Source organism: Bos javanicus, chromosome 20 (assembly GCF_032452875.1).
Source record: "Bos javanicus breed banteng chromosome 20, ARS-OSU_banteng_1.0, whole genome shotgun sequence".
Taxonomy (NCBI): Eukaryota; Metazoa; Chordata; class Mammalia; order Artiodactyla; family Bovidae; genus Bos; species Bos javanicus.
Genome location: NC_083887.1, coordinates 59,760,943 through 59,768,908, shown reverse-complemented (window position 1 = coordinate 59,768,908; position 7,966 = coordinate 59,760,943). Strand labels below are relative to the sequence as shown.

General features: G+C 38.1%; 1 non-coding gene across 1 annotated transcript; it reads right to left on the bottom strand.

Annotated features, from left to right (window-relative positions):
* Positions 1-7,539: 7,539 nt before the first annotated feature.
* LOC133233832 (U6 spliceosomal RNA) lies at positions 7,540-7,646 on the bottom strand. The gene has a single exon (XR_009731882.1). It is a non-coding gene; the product is annotated as a U6 spliceosomal RNA (small nuclear RNA).
* Between the last annotated feature and the right edge of the window lie 320 nt (positions 7,647-7,966).

Genomic DNA, 7,966 nt, shown 5'->3' with positions numbered 1-7,966 from the left:
AGACAGAACACTCAAAAAATGCTAGTTAATGCAGCAGTCTTGATTTTTAAAACAATGCAAATGCAAGCAGACATAAATTCTTGAGGAACAAAATAAAGACGCCAATTTCCAGCTGTCATTAAAAGCTCAGGCAATTTTATGTTTATTTTAACTTGAAAATTCTGTACTGTGAGTTTAAGTTGTGGAATTTTTGTCAAATTATTGCAAGCATATTTTGTCTGAAATATAAGTATTCCGAATCAATATGATTTTAGCATTGTTACATGCCAAATACATAGATATTAACTCTAGGGCAATTAGGTAGTAACTCAGTGTATCACTCAGGAAAAAACAGCTCACATCAGATATTTCAATAGAGTGAAGTAGCTACAAAGCAGTTAAAAAGCTGAAAGATTAAAAAGAGCAGATGGTGAGGCAATTTAGTAATAAGAAAGCAGGAAGCTGCTATCAGTTATTGGAGGAGGTGGAGGAACACAAGCCTTGGATCCAGGGCTTCCAGTGAAAATAAGAACCACAGATGAGATCTGGCTACTTCCAGAAATATTCCTGAAGCAGAAAAAGAGCTTGGGTGAGTCCCTCATGCTCTAATCCTACATTTTTTTCTAATAACTTTCATTGGTTAACTGGTAAGAAAATAATTGATTAATAGAGGACTGGATCTGAGAGTAAACAGGCAGTGAGCAAAATGAGAGTACAAGGAAACAGATTACAATATAATAATGACTTTCTCAAGCTCTATTGCAGGAGAGCCAGGGCATGTGTGCTCTGTATGCCCAGGGGCATGTTTTTTTGTAATATCTCAAAATTAATACCCCGTGATTACCAGAACAACAGTTTCTTCATTTTCTTTAAGTATGATTGCCATAAAAAATGGCATAATTAGATTAGAATAAAACTTGATTACATTTATTAAATATCAACTCTAACTTGAAAACAAAATTAAATGTCACTCAACATTTCAAGTAAAGGTAAATGTAAAAAAAAAAGAAAGAATTCTATTTGCATTCATAAAGTAAGGATATGTTGATTAATTAAGATTATCTTACATTAATATATTCTAGAACCTTGTTGATCATTAGATATCTCTGTGCCTTCTAATGAAAGTAGACAAGAAGCATCACTAGGTATTTTTTCAATGTATTTTCCTCTTACATTCTGTGAATAGGCTAAGGAAAGGGAAAAAAGATCAAAAAGTAATAAAAAATGTTAATAGGGGAGAAAATCTATTGTAGCCTAATTCATTCAGCTTAGTCATTTTCTCCAATCAAGCCCCATTTCGTGCATTTTGCTCTAATGCACTCCTAGTAATTCTGACATTGCTGGTGTTCCCTGTCAAAGTCAAATTTGAACTGCCAGGTGAATTTACCTCTTATTCATTAGAATTCATTGAAGTGTTAGTCGCTCAGTCGTGCCTGACTCTTTGCGATGCCATGAATTGCAGCCCACCAGGCTCCTCTGGCTTGGGATTTTCCAGGCAAGAATACTGGAGTGGGTAGCCATTTCCTTCCCCAGGAGATCTTCCCGACCCAGGGATTGAACCTGGGTCTCCTGCACTGCAGGCAGATTCTTTACCGACTGAGCTATGAGGGAAGGTAAAGACAGTCTTCAGGAATTCATGGTGCACGCATGCGTGCAAAGTCACTTCTGTACTGTCTGACTCTTTGTGATACTATGGACAGTAGCCCACCAGGCCTCTCTGTCCATGGGATTCTCCAGGCAAGAACAATGGAGTGGACTGTCTTACCCTCCTCCAGGGGATCTTCCTGATGGAGGGATTGAACCCAAGTCTCCTGCATGGTAGGTGGATTCTTAATAGAACAAGCCATTGAGTCTCTTAAGTCTCCTGCATTGGCAGGTAGGTTCTTTACCATTGTGTGTATGTATGGTAGTTGCTCAGTCATGTCCGATTTTTTGTGACCCCATGCATTGTAACTTGCCAGGCTACTCTGTCCATGGAATTCTCCAGACAAGAATACTGGATTGGGTTGCCATTCTCTTCTCCAAGGAATCATCCCTACCCAGGGATTGAACCCAGGTCTCCTGCCTTGCAGGCAGATTCTTTACAGTCTGAGCCACCAAGGAAGCCATGAAGATCATACATCACATTTATATGTGAAAATCTCCATGAAGTATACAATTCTATACACACATAAACTATCATTGTAATTCATAACTAGAGGAGAAAATATCACAAAATACTAAAGGTTATTCTAATAAGTATCTCTTGAAATATTATGATGAAAATCAAACTTGATGACATCTTTGAACAATACGATTACACAGAAGACACTGTCCAACCACGCTGTACACCAGAGTAAAGATGGACAGTGAATTCCCATGGGATTTAGAATAATTTCTAAGCATTTACCCTAACTTAACAATCTCTACCTAAATTGGTCCCAGCTACCTTACTAATATTACCACTGAATATCTTTCCCTGGCCCACAGTTTTTAAAGGGTCCTTTATGCTAGTCTTTAAAAATATAAGCTCAATTCTATACATCTGTATCTCTTTTGCTGTCTTGCATACATGGTTATCCTTACCATCTTTTTAAAATCCGGGAGGAGGTAGCAGGGGTTGGGATTGGGAACACGTGTATACCTGTGGCGGATTCTTGTTGATGTATGGTAAAACAGATACAATATTGTAAAGTAATTAACCTCCAATTAAAATAAATAAATTTATATTTTAAAAAAAAGAATTCTCATAAAAGTATAAGCTCAATTCTGTCTTGACAATTCCGTCTACCAATAAGGCATTTCCCTTGATCTCCCCATGGGCAGCACCTTCTTGTATTTGAATCATTTCCTCAGAGGTTCTTATTTGACCTCTTACTCTAAAGTAGCTACTCAGTCAAAGTCCTAGTATATTACCTTGTTTATTCTACAGACCACTACTTCATATTCCATTTTTCAATACTTTATATTTCATTTCATCCAGTTAAAAGGGCTTCCCTTGTGGCTCAGCTGGTAAAAATCCTCCTGCAATGTGGGTCACCTGGGTTCCATCCCTGGGTTGGGAAGATCCCCTGGAGAAGGGAACAGCTACCCACTCCAGAATTCTGTCCTCAAGAATTACATGGACTGTATCTTCCATGGGATGCAAAGAGTCGGACACAACTGAGTTGCCGGGAGCCGGTGAGGCATTCCACTCGTGACAAAGGTCATGAGGAAGGAGGCTCGGCATACGCAAAGGCGGGATCGAGCCTCAGGAGTCCGCCCGGATATTCTCGAGCATCTACCCCTCAAAAAAAACCATAGTCTGCCTACTTTATTGCTTTGTGCTCTCACCTCTGACTTTACTGGGGGCTGTCCCCTACCACCATCTCTCTCTCTCTGTCAAAGAGTTAACTTACAGCTCCAATTAATAAAGTTCCTGGGCAATTAGGAGTGTTTAAATCCAAACCCCTCAGATGGCTCTCTAACTCTCCTGACAAGTTTACCCGGACTCCTGCAGCTATGCATACGATTGTTTACAGTCTCCTAGCCTCCAGAGGCACGGGAAGAGCCTCTCAGAGAGTTAAAAACTGTCAGAATAAACTAGTAAGGGATTTCATTGATGAGTCAATGCTTGTTGCCAAGTTTTCACATCCCCTGAATTGTATCCTTGAATATGTATTAATTAATAGTGGGTATGTAGAAAAAATAAGTAGTGGCCTTGGTGTTAGTAACTTTAGACCCTTAAGGTAATAAATTCTTTCCTTTGTTGTAAACCCATTACACATCCACCCTATAGGAATGCAATTTTATCTTTGGAAGATGGCGCCAAACCTTAAAATAATTACTCTTAGAGAAAATAAGTCTTTGTTGATAAGTTCTTGTCAAGAGTCATAAAATGTTAGTAGGCCTTCTGGCCAGAAGATGATGTAAATCACCTAAACCATTTGTATACGATAAATTTGCAGGAAAGAAACCCTGGTTTTTGATAAGAATCAAAGACTGCTGACTTTGCATCCCCTATTATCCTCTATGTGTAACTTAGGGTATAAAAGCCCCTGTTAAAAATAAAGCTACGGGCCTTGCTCACCAATGCTTGGTCTCCCCATGTCATTCTTTCCTTTAACTTCCGGCTGAAGTCTCCATCTGGAGCGTGGATATCCTCTTCGACCACTTATTTGCCTGGGCTTCTAAGACCCACTCGAGAAGGTGTCTAAGGTGGGGCACCTTCCGCTATTCGAGAGGGCGCCTGCGGCCTCCGTGGTCAGAGCTAACCTGGTGTCACGGGTTATACTGATTTTCCGCGTAAACCAAGCTACTCAGCCTCTTTTCTCCACTGAATTTTCCTACTGAGCTATCCTCATTCTATTATTCTTTATATCTCTAATTAGCATATAAATAGTCGCCTAGGCCGTCTCTCCTTCGAATACCCTGGATCAGCTGGGGCTGGTCCCCGGCACTGAGTGACTTTCACTTTCACTTTCATCCAATTAAAAGCAGTCTACATTTGAGTGGAGGCCTTGTCTCTCTTCATGATCTGGCATATAGTAAATAACAGCATAGGTGACAGAATAAATGAATGAATGAATGAATCATAAATAAATAACAAAATAAATATATTTTTTTAATACAGAAAGCATCATCATATTAAGACCAAGGTCATGGGTTAGAGCTTTATAAGAACCAATTAACATCATGGAGTTTCAGTATTGAAAACAAATTCATTAACATAAAAATTCATAATAGTAGTCAAAATAAAATCAAAGTACAAGTATAGTATATATAAACTCATATATAAATAGACTTGTATCCTCACCATTTAATGAGATTGTATCTCAAAATCGATGCCATTTTTTAGTATTACTAATGGCACCCCACTCCAGTACTCTTGCCTGGAAAATCCCATGGACGGAGGAGCCTGGTAGGCTGCAGTCCACGGGGTCGTGAAGAGTCGGACATAACTGAGCGATTTCACTCTCACTTTTCACTTTTATGCATTGGAGAAGGAAATGGCAACCCACTCCAGTGTTCTTGCCTGGAGAATCCCAGGGACGGGGGAGCCTGGTGGGCTGCTGTCTATGGGGTCGCACAGAGTCGGACACGACTGAAGTGACTTAGCAGTAGCAGTATAAGATAATATTAATAAAGGCAAAAAAATGAAAGATATTATATAGAGAGTTATATGAATGCAAAATAAGTATCACTTATTTAAAATTGTAAAAATGAACAAACATGGAATTCAGTAAAATTATTTTGAGTTTAAATATCCACAAAATATCCTTTTGGGTTAGTATAATATTACCTTTGAAAACAAAATTATAAATATATTTTCACCAAATGCATTTTTGTTTTTATTTTTTCCAAAATTATTTTGGTTTCAATTTTCAGTAGTTACTTCAAGTCCATTTCACCTATAAAAGTCTTGCAGTTAGCTTTGCTTTATACACATTCATTTATATTCACATGAAACCTCTCTCTCAAGACTTATTTTCTGTTATTTGCCTTTGTCACAGTCGATGTATGAAATAAGCCATTTAACTGGAAAAAGTGTTTAAATTGAATAAGGATGACATTGACAATGAGGTGACTTTTGCATGAATATATATTTAAAGTAAAATGACTTTTCCTAAGATTTACAATGAAAACCTTTATGTTAAGACAGCTGAGGTCAATATGCTTGACATCAATGTTAGATTGAAGGATTTATGGTGAATTTTACACTCTGTATTTTTGCAGTAAATTCAGACCCTGTTGTATCATTTCAGTCTAGTATTTCAACCATGGCTGGCATGTATATAATTTTTAGCTTAATTTTTATATTAAAGAAAAGGGTTCTTCCAAAACAATGTTTACAACCTATCTTTTCCTCAAATTCTATTTTTTTTTTTTCTCCAAGGATAGTGGAAAGGAAAGGCTAGAATTTTTTAAAAAGACTACTACTTTTGTTCTGAAGTTTTCCAATAGGGAAAGTTCACATTTTTAAAAATGAAATCAGCATCTATAATGACTTCTCAAATTTAAACAAGTATCTCTTCAAACTAATTAATTGAACTAGAACTCCAAAATGTGGACATTGAGGGACATAAATTCTATGGGATATTTTCTAAAGCATAGAAATCCATGGGTGAATAACCTTTATAAATACAGTTTTGTATCTAACATGGACAGTCAGTCACACTAATCAGTAAACTAAAGATTTTGACAAATTCAACTGTAATGGTATTTGACTATCTCATGCATAATCCATTTAATTCAGTTTTTATAAACTCACCTTAATACAGATGTCCTTCATACAGCAACCTAATAATTTTAGGAAAATATACTTTGGCAAACAATCACTGTGATTTTTTCTAAATTAATTTATGCTTACTTATGTTAAAGTGCTTTTGTATTAGGTTTATTTTATGTCTGTATTTACTCCATCTATTGTTTTTCCAGTGGTCATGTATGGATGTGAGAGTTGGACTGTGAAGAAAGCTGAGTGCTGAAGAATTGATGCTTTTGAACTGTGGTGTTGGAGAAGACTCTTGAGAGTCCCTTGGACTGCAAGGAGATCCAACCAGTCCATTCTAAAGGAGACCAGCTCTGGGATTTCTTTGGAAGGAATGATGCTGAAGCTGAAAGTCCAGTACTTTGGCCACCTCATGCTAAGAGTTGACTCACTGGAAAAAACTCTGATGCTGGGAGGGATTGGGGGCAAGAGGAGAAGGGGACGACAGAGGATGAGATGGCTGGATGGCATCACTGACTCGATGGAGGTGAGTCTGAGTGAACTCTGGGAGTTGGTGATGGACAGGGAGGCCTGGCGTGCTGCGATTCATGGGGTTGCAAAGAGTCAGACACGACTGAGCAACTGAACTGAACTGAACTGACTGATTGTTCCCTTGGTCACTGGATAAACGTACATGGTTATCTATTCATTAGAATACATCTCCCTCTGTCAGGTAAGATTTTTACCAACATCAATGTCAGCACACACAGTGTGCACACATGTTATAAAAATAAACAAAATATGATTTCTGTGATGGCAAGTCAAAATTAGACTGTGATTGCATGGCCCATATTTGAATAATCCTTTGACTTCAATTGACAGTAAGTGAGAAGAAAACTCACCACCCTCTCTCTACTTTGGACAAGGATAGAAAGTAAAGTTGAGTTTCCAGAATAAAGGACAATAAGTCTATCAATTATGATTCTAATACTTGCAATTCTCTCAGTTATTAGATTTAGACAATTTGGGAGCATATACTTATTAGAAGGGTGCTGATTTGTTAGAATAGCTGGTATTGGCATCAGGATAAAATTTAACAAAGCATAGCTGTGACTATTCTGTATAGAAATCAATGATATTATACATGTTTCATTGCCATTATCCCAGATCATCCCACCCTCTCCCTCTCCCACAGAGTCCAAAACTGTTCTATACATCTGTGTCTCTTTTGCTGTCTCGAATACAGGGTTATTGTTACCATCTTTCTTTTTTTTTTATGATTAACTGTTTGTTTTCTTTTTCTTTTTTTTTTAATTTTATTTTTTAACTTTACAATATTGTATTGGTTTTGCCATATATCAATATGAATCCACCACAGGTATACACGTGTTAAAAATAGGGGACGCTTCACGAATTTGCGTGTCATCCTTGCACAAGGGCCATGCTAATCTTCTCTGTATCGTTCCAATTTTAGTATATGTGCTGCTGAAGTGAGCACTGTTACCATCTTTCTAAATTCCATATATATGCGTTAGTATACTGTATTGGCAATGGCACCCCACTTCAGTACTCTTGCTTGGAAAATCCCACAGATGGAGGAGCCTGGTAGGCTGCAGTCCATGGGGTCGCTAAGAGTCAGACACGACTGAGCGACTTCACTTTCACTTTTCACTTTCATGCATTGGAGAAGGAAATAGCACCCCACTCCAGTGTTCTTGCCTGGAGAATCCCAGGGACGGGGGAGCCTGGTGGGCTGCCGTCTCTGGGGTCGCACAGGGTTGGACACGACTGAAGCCACTTAGCAGCAGCAGCAGCAAT